The following is a 13459-nucleotide window of genomic DNA, read 5'->3' as shown; positions in this document are numbered from 1 at the left end:
TGTCTAATTACCATATAACACCCACCATTAAATGGTGGATTCATTTTACTTTAAATTTTATTAGACAACATTAAACTCTACTTGTGCCCTTAATTCTCAGGTTTTATTGATTATACAAATGTAGTTAAACTGATTTTTTTAAATTTGTTAGACAGTACATGATCATGCTAAATCAAATGTAGTAACAACAGTAACAGTTAACAATCTTAGAGCACTTCTGTGTCAGGCACTGGTCTAAGTGCTTTTCAGAGAATAACTCTTTTAACTTCACAATCCTGTAAAAGATAGGTACTATTATCAACCCCACTTTATAAATTTAGAAGCAGTTAAGCAACTTACCTAAAGTCACACAGCTAACAAGTGATGGAACTGTGATTTGAACTCAGATAATGTGGCTGCAGAGCCTATGTTCTTAACCACTAAGCCATATTTACTATTTTGTGGTGATTAGCTTATTCTCTACTCTTACAAAAAATTAAAAAAAGGGGGGGGTCTCAAATACAACAGATACTTTATACAATGTTTATTAATAGGATTAAGAAAGTCTAATGATTTACCAAGGGAAACTGCATATCTCCTTTCATGAGCATTCTGAAAAATCATAAATATTTATCTGAGATGCTATAAGATGGAGGTGGGGGGAGGGTGTATAATAGGAAAAATATATTTTATTACATCAAAGATGCCAATGACTGAAAACATACCATTATTTTACATACCACTGACACACAAAAAAATTTCCAAACTATAATACAATGTTATTTTAAAACATATCTTAAATGAAAAGTGAACAAAGGTATAACTATTATCAATGAACTACAGTCACTTATCAAGGAAACTTCAATATATAGTTGCTTAATAGATGAGACCATGTGAAAATTAGTATTTCTTGAAATCTGCTATATCATTCTGGGAATCTACATATGTAGAAGAAATTAAAGACCTGAAAACAAACTAAGACTGGGGTTTAAACTGTGGTTGTAGAGAATTTCAAAACTACATGAGAAACTGGTTTACCAACCATATGCCTAGATTAGTTAGCTGGGGCTACCATAACAAAACACCACACAATGGGAGCTTAAAGAGAAATTTAATTTTCTCACAGTTCTGGAGGCTGGAAGTCCAAGACCATGGTGTCAGCAGGTTTGGTTTCTACTGACACCTCCCTCCTTGGTTTGCAGACAGCTGTCTTCTCACAGTACCCTCGTACGGCCTTTTCTCTGTGTGTGTGTTTGTATGTGTGTTTCTCTGGTGTCTCTCTCTCTCTTATTATGGACGCCAGTCATAATGGATTAATGCCCGCCTCTTACAATCTCATTTAACCTTAATTATCTCTTTAAAGGCCCTATCTCTAAAAACAGTCATACTGGAGGTTAGGGCTTGACTCAGTCCATAACAATATACAAGAGCTGATCTTAGTAGAACCCATTCCTAGAATGCAAAACATCATTTCTGTTATAGGGAGCTACTGTTGAGGTAATAGTCCTCGGTACGAAGTCATTTCTACATTAGGATTAATAACAACAACAACAAAATCAGAATAGCTCTTTGTTTGAGACTAAAATAAATTATTCTGGGATTTTTAAGAATTGTTTACGGCTCAACAAAGTGCCTTTATTTCTGGTTCTTGCTATATACTCATACTAGAATCAATTTACATTTTATATGACAAAGGCAAAAACTGCTTTCAGGCAATTTTTGCACATTATTCTATATATTACTTAAGAGTAAGAATTACTATTTACCTTTGACTCACTAGCACCTCACAAAGTGCTGGGCATGTAGTAACTGCTTAAGTATCAGAGGGGGGAAATTGAAAGAGAAGAAGGAAGAAAGAAGCTGTTAATTTAGATACAGCACTCTTTCAACTCTTACTAGCTTTTAAAAGGAGGTATCCTGCAAATTACCTGAACCAAAATACTTAATATTCAAAGAAGGTATAAAGATACATGCAGCAAATTTAAGGTCTAACACTTCAGCTGGTTCTTAGCTTCATGTCACAAATCCTAAAAGTAGAAAGCAAGAAAATCTCATGAACAAAACATCAGCTCCCCCTGAATGAGCATTTAAATGCTATTTGAAAGCAGAAAACACAGTTTTTAAAAGACTTTTCAAAGCTTACAGGGTCTATTTAATTGCCAGTAAGTCTACTAGTTCAAAAGTTGGTTTTTGAAGCCTGCTGGTTTTTGAAGCCTGCTGGTTTTTGAAGCCTGCTGATTCTGTTTCAACAAGAAACTTTTACAAAATTTTATCTGCTTCGCCCCCCAAAAAGCCTACATAAAACACAGCATTTACATATAATGCCTACTCTAAACTCCAGATATTCAGAAACTATCCATGCAATAAGCTGTCAGCTCATTCAGGGTTTATGTGTATGGCTCCATTCTACAAGGGGAAAAAGTAGAAGCCTAGAGTAGGCTAGAGAGATAGGTGAAAAGAAACATTCTTAATGGTTACCCGCTATTTTTCAACCATCAAGGAGTATCAGAATGTATGTACAAACCAAAAATAAAGCAGTATCTAAATATTTGGTTGGGGGTGCCTGGGTGGCTCAGTTGGTTGAGCATCCAACTCTTGGTTTAGGCTCAGGTCACGATCTCATGGGTGGTGAGACTGAGCCCTGCGTCAGGCTCTGCACTCAGCGGCAAGTATGCTTAAACATTCTCTCCCCCTGCCCCCCACTGCTGGTGTGCTTGTACTTACACATGTGCATGTGTATGCTCTCTCTCTCTCTCTAATAAATTTAAAAATCCTTAAATGTTTGGTTGGGATGTTAACCATAACAGATACATGAACAAAGGTGGACCATTTTTAGTTTATTATTTGGGTCCATGCTTCTCCATAAATTTAGACAATTAAATATGAAAGCAAATAGTAGTAACACTACTTTGGTTTGACACATCTGAATCAATGAACATTAACACAATAGTTATTTAGAAAGGAAAACATTCCTTCAGTACAAACGTGCTTATTATGTGGTTTCTTGTCTTTGTAATTGAAATTTAAGATTTGTTTAAATTGCCAAAATCCCTGATCATTGAGTTTTAGTTTATTTTAAAAGGATCCAAAGTTTTTGATCTGTCAGAAGAACTGAAAAAAACTTCTATAATGAGAAAGAAAACAAAATGCCTACAGAAAATGGTAAGTTCATTTTGTCTTAATTCTGACATTTACTGAAAAACGTTCTTGTGTAGCATACTTTTCAAAGCCTCTCAAAGAATGGTAATAATATGCTTTTCTTACTACATAGTTCAGATCAAATTATATGCCTACCAATTACAAACATAAGTATTCATTTACATACCTTCTTTCAGTGTTGAGAACACATTTCCTATTGACCAAATCACTTACGTGAAAGATTTAAATAAGACATTAGGTAACAAAAATTCCACTTCTCCTTAGTTGTTTTCCTATTACCTTTATCAAATACTTTCTGAGCCATATACTTAAATATCGATATCCTCATTATCCCAACTATAGCCTTGCTTTGTATAATCTGAAGGCCCATGGAACCAGCTCAATGTTAATCTGGTTATAGCAATTCAAACAACTCCTTTCAGTAGTAAGCCCAGTATCTCAATTAGGAACAAGAGTGTTTCAGTCAGGTTCTACTACCATGTACCTACCCTTAAAGTAGTGTCTCTACTTTTTTATATAACCACATTTAGTGATGTTCAAATGAAATTATGCTTATTAAAGTACCTCATAAAATGTTACTTGTTACACAAACAATTTAATGGATACACCATTCCTTCAAATATTTACATTCAAGGCAGTGTTAGCAAATGGGGACTGAGAAACAAAACAGAAAGAATCCCTCTCTTCATGGAACTCAGATTCTAGCTGTGGAAATAATTAATATATTTAATCTCAGTTTCCTTCCACTAAAAATGACAATGAAGAAATGTTAAAAAGATATTAGCACATAATGACAAAAAAATAAGGCAAGAGAATGAGAGATGACAACTAAGTCTTGGACTACAGAAAGCAGATGGACAACTGCTGATTTAGCAGAACAGATAAATCTGAAGTCTATACATCAATCAAAAAAGGAAAAGTATACCAAGGAATTGAAGAAAAGGCTTAGGAACTAGAAGTATCAAAAGTCCCCTAAAGGCAAGGGGGGAGGGGGTTGGGCAAAAAAAGGAGGAGTAATGAAAATTCTATGTAAAAGGAAATTAGGACAACCTGCTCCCTACCCTCCTCGTCAACTATTTTCTCCCCACAGACAAGGTTTACTCTTTACAAATACTGAACCAAAGAGGTGCCTGACTCTGTGACATCAGTAACAGTGACATCGGTAACAGTGACATCGGTAACAGTTAAGGGTGGAGGTGAGGAATGAATCACACTGAAACAAGGAGTGAACATATGTACATATAAAATAGCGTAATTTTTTAAAAATAGTGTCATTTAAAAAAAGTGTCCATTTCAGTACCCTTCACCACATGGATCTCAAAACATCCAATGACAAAAGTGTAACAAGTATTCCCCATAATTTCAGACCTACCCAAGTTGTTAAATACAGTAAGTATAATGCTTCTTGCTCACCAAAAAGCCGTATTTCGCTATCAAAATAATTTATTATTTTCAAGTTTAGATGGAAAGAGAGAAAAAGGACAAAAGGAATTATTTTTAGAGGTTAGATGATCACCGTGTCAGGGATGCTTTAGGCAATGAGTAAAAAGGTAATCAACAGAATTTTAAATAGCACACAAATAGTTATGTAGTTATTTTAACGTACATTAGAAAAAATGTTGCTAGTATACTGAATCTATAATTTCAGAAATATTGTTGCTTAGCCAAGGCTAAATTTAAAAAAATATTATTGTAAATACTAACAAGGCACTTTGCAGAAATAAGAGCAGTAGGTAAACATCTAAACTGTGCGGCACAGTACTGCAGAGACAATGACTAAATTGGCTGGTGACGCTAAGACCAGATAAAATTCCTTCAAACTCCAAGGATTCCTTCAAATCTGTTTCTAAAAACATTTTTAATAAGGGTGCCTGGCTGGCGTAAGTCCATAGAACATGCAACTCTTGATCTAGGGGTGTAAGTTCGAGCCCTATGCTGGGTGTAGATTACCCAAAAAATAAAATCTTTTAAAATAAAATTTTAATAGGGGCACCTGGGTGGCTCAGTTGGTTAAGCAATGGACCCTCGGTTTTGGCTAAGGTCATGATATCAGGGGTCATGAGATGATCTCCATGCTCAGCGTGGAGTCTGCCTGGGATTCTTTCCCTCTTCTTCTCCCTCCCCCTCTGCCCCTCCCCCCCCCCTCAAAAATGAAGAAAGAAATAAAATTTTAATAGACCTATTTTAGGAAGCAAATATTTTCTGGATCTGTACTGACATAATGTATATGACCAAAGGGATGCTTTTTTTTTTTTAAGATTTTATTTATTTATTTATTTATTTGAGAGAGAAAGAATGAGAGAGAGCATGAGAGGGAAGAGGATCAGAGGGAGAAGCGGACTCCCTCTGAGTCAGCTCCCTGCTGAGCAGGGAGTCCAACGCGGGACTCGATCCTGGGACTCCAGGATCATGACCTGAGCCGAAGGCAGTCACTTAACCAACTGAGCCACCCAGGGGACATTTTCCCAAGAAAGGATACAACACTAGACAAAATTAATTCTTTGAGCTATAGTAATTTAAAAATTTGAAAACAGAATAATACATTAATGAAGAAATAAGGAAGCACTTAGAAAAAAAGGGAGAGGAGAATTATATTAATAGAAACTACCATTTACTGAGGTTCTACTATGTACTGAGTCAGACAATAGAAATAGGCAGTCTTCACAAAACTCTCATTTATAGATTAAAAATCTAAGACTCAGAGATTAAAAAATGTAGCCATGGTCCCAGCTGGGGGGAAGGAGAAGGGAAAAAATTAAGAAATAAGGGGAAAAATTATTTGATAACCACCAAATTCTCAATATAGTTTCCTAACATTCCTAACATCTAAAAATCCAGAAAGTAAATGACTAAAGACTATTAGGCAAACAAAATGGTCAATAAATTAGATTTACTACAATTAACATTCCAAGGAGATATTATCCCCAGAAAAACCATCAATTTGATAAAATAGATTCATCATGTTCATCTTATTCTAGCTGAGGATTTAATTACATTGTTGGTTCAGCCAATGAAGAGTTATAGCAAAAAGAATGCCCAAAACTTAAATGGTCACATACCACTTTTCAATTACACAAAGTCAGAAGTTATTTAGCAGCCCAACGAAACAACAACAAAATTTAGCCATATGCTTTATATTTCTATGACCTGTGTCCTTAAAATGTCAAAGGATGTTTAGCAGTTAAATTCTCTAAGTTTTCAGAAACCCTCCCATATTTGTATTATCATAAAAAGTAGTAATTTTGTGAAACTGAAGGGAGACTCTGCTATTCATGCTTTTAAAATGTGCTTTTAATTTTTCTGACTACTAAAGGCTATAATAATGTCACTTGGAAAACAGAAGGCTGAGTGAGCATCTGAGGGTAAAAAGGAATGTTTTCACAGGCTCAGTTGGTAAATACCACTGGCTCTAGATGAACATTCTTCCCTAACTGGAAGCCAATCACAATTTAACTTGAAAAATCTCGTTACACAGAGCAATGGGAGATCGTATTATCTCAATTATCCCTTCACTTAAACTCAAGGGTTCAACTAATACTTTAAACGTTATTAACATCTGTTCCTTTTTACTATGTTTCCAAGTAAGTCCATACCCAGAGTTAAGATTTAGCTAAACTAGTCAACAAGCCTACATGTTAGTTCTCTAGTTTGGGTACTACAAAAAGCTGATTTTTATACTCCATACTTTGCAAACGTTCAATTTGCAAGTTACAATACAAGTGCTCTAAGGGAAGAACTTGAGACCCCCAATTCAAAATTTTAATGTCATAGCAATCATTCCTTGTATTACACACAGCAGTATTCAACACAGCTGAATAAGGCCAATATGATGGGAAGATATAATTCTATACAATTCCAGAGTAATAAATCTGCAATCAGTAAATCACTTGGATACTAGAGTACATGATCTTGAACAGAAAGAACTAGGTATCCAGGAGATGCATGAAGTATAATCATATGAAATAAAAATTTTAAAATTAAGCAAAATATTACATTTCTGAAATTTAAAGTATTTTTCTTTCTTCTGATGTAAATCTTGACTCTTTGTGACTGAATAGGGAATACACTATAAACATGAACAGGCAATTCAGAAAACACCAACACCCACTTAAGTAAGTGTAAACATGTACTATCTCAAAGAAAAACAAATTATAACCAAAAAAGAGAGAATTGATTAAAGATATTATGGCACACAATTCAAATCTGAATCTTTCCCTTATAAGCCTGAATCCTCAATCCCAGATCTTAGTCTTCCATATCTTGGCTCAATCTCTCAATACGGATGCCCCATGTGGTATCTCAGCTTCCATTTGGCCAGAGGATCAAGGTTATTACCTCTAGGCTGGACTAGCAAAACAAACACTCAAGTAACAATAAGAAAATCAAGGAGGAAAGTAATAGTCCCAAGGCTTAAATCCCTTGGTCACTTCTACAGGGGATTTCTGAACCACTCTTCATAGTTGTAAAACACTAGAAAGCACTGATATGATCAGTATTTTAAATTTAGACTCTAAAAGGAAAGAAAAGCAACCCATGTCACTCAACTTGATGAACGGATGAACAAACAAACACAAACAAAAGTGGTATTTATGTATAGACACACACACACAGCCTTAATAGGAAAATTCTGACATACACTACAACATGCATGAGCCTTTTAAGACATATACTAAATGAAATAAGCTAGTAACAAAAGGACAAATACAGTACAATTCCACTTCTATGAGATACCTAAAGCAGTCAAATTCATAGACAAAAAGTAGAATGATGGTTGGGGGGTGGGGAGAAGGAAGGGGAAATGGGGAATTACTGTCCATTGGAGTTTCAGTTTGGGAAGATGATAAAGTGGCTGCACAACAATGTAAATGTATTTAATGCCACTGAACTGTACACTTTAAGACAGAATGGTAAATTTTATGTTATGTATATTCTACCAAATAAAAAAGGGAAAGGAAAGATAAAAACGATTAAGCTCACAACTGCAAAGACCCCTTAAGACTTTCAAAAACACTAGTGGAATTTAAATATTTAATTGACTAAGTAATACAAAGATATTCTTTGGCTAAATATACCTTGTAATACAAATTACAACCTGATGAATGTGAGGATTTGAGCTGATAAATGAAAGGCTTTCAATACAAGTCCACTTAAATCTTTATGGAAAAATCTTCAGATTTGTGATTCTATGGAGAATGTCATTTCAAAAGCTCTTTGGAAAGAGTTCAATGATAAAATAAGATAAAAATATGGACCATCAAGCACTTACTTCATTTTCCAAACTCTGTATTAACCTTTTCCTGAAAGGAATGCATATTCTGCAGCAAATCTTTTCATCAATCACCATGTGAAAACCTTTGGCAGGGACACTGTGCATTCCTGGGAGGATTTAAATGAGTTTGTGAGAGACTGAAACCTGGCTTAAAAGCAAAGAATTGGATTTAGAATTTGACAAAGAGTTTCTTTTCTGAAGAACTTAAAATGTTCTATCATGAGTTTTCATATTTATTTGCTCCATCGTTAGCAAAGAAGCAAAATAAAATTATCTTTTGGTAGTTTTCTACACTTTACTGCCCTAGCTCTATCTGCCTACACTATAGTCCTATATTTGAAATACATTCCTATCTTTAGCAAAAAAGAAATAAATTAAAAATTCCAATTACAGGAAATCCTATTTCAAATCCATCATTTAAAAACTCTTAATTCATCTACTTTTGAACTAGTTCTCTACTAGAAAGCAGGATAATTTTTTTAAATGATGCAATTTCAATCTCCTTAAACACTTCACGTGAACTGATATCAGTGCTTATTAAAAATAAATCAAGCCTATCTTTTATTTCAAATTCTTGGGAGTTTTTCTTAACATTCATTTGACAAATTATTTTAATTGTAAACAACAGACACTCATTTAATTCTGCAACATTTATTTTACACCTAAAAACTGAAATTGTTCTAAAGAATCCTTATTTGTAGTGGAGTAAATTAGAGAAAATCAAGTACTACGACAGGTGCTATCTGAATGATACAAAATCTTCCTAGAAGAGCCAGATTGTCAGATCAGCTTAATTTAAGTACTCAAACATGTTAAAACAGCTGCTGTAAACCCGAGAACAAGATGAAAAGATTAACAAAAATGAATTGACAGTCCTTAAAGAATAGAAGGGGGGAAACCAAAAGATCCTTGTGAAGAATATTCCAGTCCTATGAGTCAGCAAAATAGCATCCTACTGGCACAACAGTGATTAGAAAAATGGAGAAAAGTCTACTCATAATGGCATCACCCACCATTTCCATAAATAATGTTTGCTTAAACATGACGGCATTTAAAATTTACCATAATTACAAATAATATTCTATTAAAGCACCGAAGTCAGCAGCTCATTCCTGCTGGGTGTTCAAGAGACAGTGCAATAGAAACTCAGTATCTAGCATCGTTGGTTTTCTTGGCTTCGTGCTGTTAAACCTGGTATTTTTATTGAAACAGTATTCCTCTAGTTTTTCATACTGTTCAATTTGAGAGAATCTACAGGAGGAACTAAAACTTCTCTCTTTCTAGGGGTGTTTGAAATTGAGAACCAGGCAGATCCAGGCTCAGACCCTAATGGGGCCCCAGAGTAAAGACACTGGATCCCAAAGATTACAGGTGGGGAGTTTTTGAAGTATGTCCGTATTCAAGTGGAGATCGAAGAAGCTCAACCGAAAGAACTCTGGACTGACAGTGACAACTGTGGATTGAACAAGTTCTTTTTAAAAGGGCTATTGTGAAGATTATGATTCTGACTTTGGAGGAACTACGGTGAATGGAAGCGGAAGGAATCACATGTAAAATTCCTCAAATAAAAATTTATTAACTTTAAAAAAAATAAAAAATAAAGCACCAAAGTGTGGGGAATGGGGAGGAAGACATGGACTAGTCAATCCACTGGTTATAATATGATCAAATATAATAATAATAATAATAATAAGGCAGCCTCTGTGATCAATATATTAAAAAAAGGAATACACTCCCATATAACAAAGCTTTGCATCAATTATAAGACAATGATTCAAATGACAGCCCTCTTGTCCCTCTGTACAAAAGCATGTGTTTCTCCTTCCCATAAATCAACCAACCAAAGAAGGCTCTGGGAGAGTTTCCTTTCCCTCTTAACATGGAAAACTGCTCAAAAAAGCCTAATTTTAATGGTGTTTTATAACCCCATGCAAAGGGCAATTATCACTTGGGTACTGGGGACTACAGACACTTAAATGCCCTTTCTTCCTTTCAGTAACAATCAAGGAACTCTCTCACCTTGTGAAGCATTGCTACTGTACTCTATGGAAAAAAAACTAAGGAAGTAGAAGGAAGTTCGTTTGTTTTTATTAAAGTCACTTAACATCTCTATTAGTTTTCTAATGCATTTAAGCCTGCTAAAAATGAGTAATCTCAGGCCTCGCCCCAGATTCTTTCAACAAAATCTGCATTTTACAAAAGCCTCAGGTAATCTGTAGGCACATTAAAGTCTGAGGTGTAATGGTCTAAAATGGCCACACCTGCCAACCTGACTTCCTAATTAGCCCAGGCCCAATCACATATCACCAGTCTCCAAACATTTTTGGCTTTAAAATGGAAATGTGAAAGGAGCTCAAAATCTGAATATGAACTAACATCTTCTCCAGTATCAGACTAAAATGAGAGAAGGCTTCAATGGAAGTGTAGGATCCCCTTGGGAGTGTTAAGAAAATACTGATGTCCAGGACACACACCACAGGATTAAATACGGAGCATCAGTCCCCCAGGTGACTTTAACATACAGCTAAAAAGGATAACCAATAAACTAGAGCCTGGTTTCTCACACTTTCACCTATCACCTGTGGATCTGTAAAAATGCAGATTCTAATTCATTCTCTGAACTGAGGCCTGAAATACTGCATTTCTAAGAAGATTCTGAGAAGCAACAGCCCAGCCTCTGTCCATGTGGTCTAACAACTCAGGAACAGGTTGTCAAAAACAGAGATTTTGAGTTTTTGCTCTCCTTATTCTCAACAGTCAAGTGTGAATATGGATGATCTCCAAATTCAATATTCACATTATGTGTCAGACACTGTTTTAGACAAACCACTACAAAAATTAACAAGATACATAAATTCCTACCCTCACAGAGTGGATCATCTAATACATGAAAGAGACAATTAATTAAAATAGTGCTGATGGAGATACCTAACCCAGACCTGGAATGGAGAGAGATTTCTTAGGCACCATATGACAGAGATGAGCACATTTGGAATGGAATTCCTTCCGGGGTAGAAGACAGTGCATGTGAAGGTCTCAAGCTGAGGAAGAGCACATCACACTGAGAAATCCAATATTCACTATGTTTAAAGAGTCCAGAACGTGAAGGAGAGAATCTGAGAGATGAGACTGAAGGGCAGACTGAGCAAAGGCCAAAACATGAAGAGTCTGGTACACTAGGAGTCTAGACGTTTCCTAACTCCTTTTTGAACAGGAGAATTATATGACCAGATTTGTGTTTCGAAATCTAGCTCTTACTATAGGACGGAGAACAGATTGGAGACATAAAATTAATTAGAAGCCACCACAGTGATCCAAATTAAGTGATACCAGTAGCTTGAACTATTGCAGTAATAACGAGGATGGGAAAAAAGTAGATGAATCTGAATGATATTCAGGAACTAAAGTTGACAAGATGTGGCGAACTGAATGGATGTGATATGGAAGTGGAGCAAGAAAATATGGAAGATAATCATGTTAATTCAGAGCATTCATATCAATAACTTGGAAAAACTAGATGGTCATACTACTCTCAAGTTAGGGAACACAAGAACAATAAAGTTCAGCAGGAAAAGATTATAAATTTTTAGGGAAAAAAGCAGAAATATTCAGTAGGCAGACTGGCACACAAGTCTCAAGCTCAAGAGGAAAAAAGACACTGGAAATACAGTCATAAGTTAACAGTGATGACATCAATTTCTGGCCAAGTTGGAGTAATAGGGGCCAGATTTACCTTCCTGTAAATTTCATATAATCCTGTATGAAAAAACAACAACAAAAAACAGATTAAACATAAGAAATAATGGTTTTTAGACAATGGACATAAGGCAGCACACAATAACAACCCCTGAGAGACAGAAACTAACAAGGTAAACTCCACAGTTACTGCTTAGTTTACAGACTGCAACAGGGTGAAGAACCACCTGGGTAGAGCCCAGCAATCTCTTGGAATTGAAGAAATAGATGTGGGAGTCTTGGGATGGCTAGAATTTGCAGGGCAGAATTCTGAAGACAAAAGAGGTACAGAAATCTCCAGAGATGGATCCCCTCTCAAGATTTAAACTAAGTTATTGATCAATGCATGCACATGAGGAAGCACCCCAAAGCTGGGGAGAGAACCATCCCTTAGGATTAGTGGGAGCAAATCCAAACAAAGCTAGAACAGGCAACACCACTGTGCTGAAGGAAGCCAGATTTAAGAGTCCATACTATATGATTACATGTATATGAAATACTAGAAAATGCCAAATAATCTACTGTGACAAAACAAATCACTGGTTGCCTTGGATAGGGGAAAAATTACAAAGGGGTAATGAGTAAACTTCTGAGAGCAATGATGTGTTCAATATCTTAACTGCAGTGATAGTTTCAAGGGTGTATACAAATGTCAAAACCTGTATACTATACACTTCAAATGTTTGGTTTACAGTGTGTTTATTATATCTCAATAAAATTTTTAAAAACTACCAGCATATACATACAAACTGAAGCTATGGGGGTAGCTGAGATCGCTGAGCAATCACATATAGATTCAGAAGAAGATCTAGGGTAGGACCATAAAGAAAACCAGTATTTAGAGAAGTAATAAAGCAAAGAGATTGTGAAGGAGTGTCCAAAGAATTAAAGGAGAAATCTGGAGAGTATGGCATCACTGAAGCAAAGGAAAAAGAGTTTTCCCTCACGGAGACTCTCAAGGAAAGAGCAGTCTATAATGTCAAATGTAAGATAAGGCCTATGAAAAGTTCAATGCGCAAAAGAGATGAAGATTATGAGGTAGGCAACATGGTTTAGGAGAAAGAGCACCAAGACAAACATTCTTTATTCAATAATTTGTCAAATTTCACAAGAAAGACTAAGAAATAGGGTGACATTTTTATTTTAGGTTTGACAGTTAAGAAAAACCATGACTACTAGATGCAACAGATTGTTACATCTGGCACTAGCACCCTAACTAATATACTGTGTGCAACATAAACAACAGTAATTAATTGTCCTTAATTGAGTCTTTAAAGGAAATTAAATCAGATCAAGCTAGCGTTATTGGTGCATATT

The 13459-nt window shown here is 35.5% G+C and overlaps 1 protein-coding gene and 1 non-coding gene across 2 annotated transcripts in view; one reads left to right on the top strand and one right to left on the bottom strand.

Moving 5' to 3' along the window:
- PAWR (pro-apoptotic WT1 regulator) overlaps window positions 1–13459 on the bottom strand; it is a 112693-nt gene that overhangs the window by 59057 nt on the left and 40177 nt on the right. The gene's annotated exons all lie outside the window — the stretch shown is intronic.
- On the top strand, window positions 9496–9621 carry LOC112831256 (small nucleolar RNA SNORA8). Its single transcript, XR_003210112.1, has one exon. It is a non-coding gene; the product is annotated as a small nucleolar RNA SNORA8 (small nucleolar RNA).

This window comes from Callorhinus ursinus, unplaced genomic scaffold, assembly GCF_003265705.2.
Source record: "Callorhinus ursinus isolate GAN/ISIS: 27379988/994484 unplaced genomic scaffold, GSC_fseal_2.0 scaffold14, whole genome shotgun sequence".
In the NCBI taxonomy this organism is placed as follows: Eukaryota; Metazoa; Chordata; class Mammalia; order Carnivora; family Otariidae; genus Callorhinus; species Callorhinus ursinus.
This window is presented reverse-complemented; position numbering and strand designations above follow the sequence as displayed.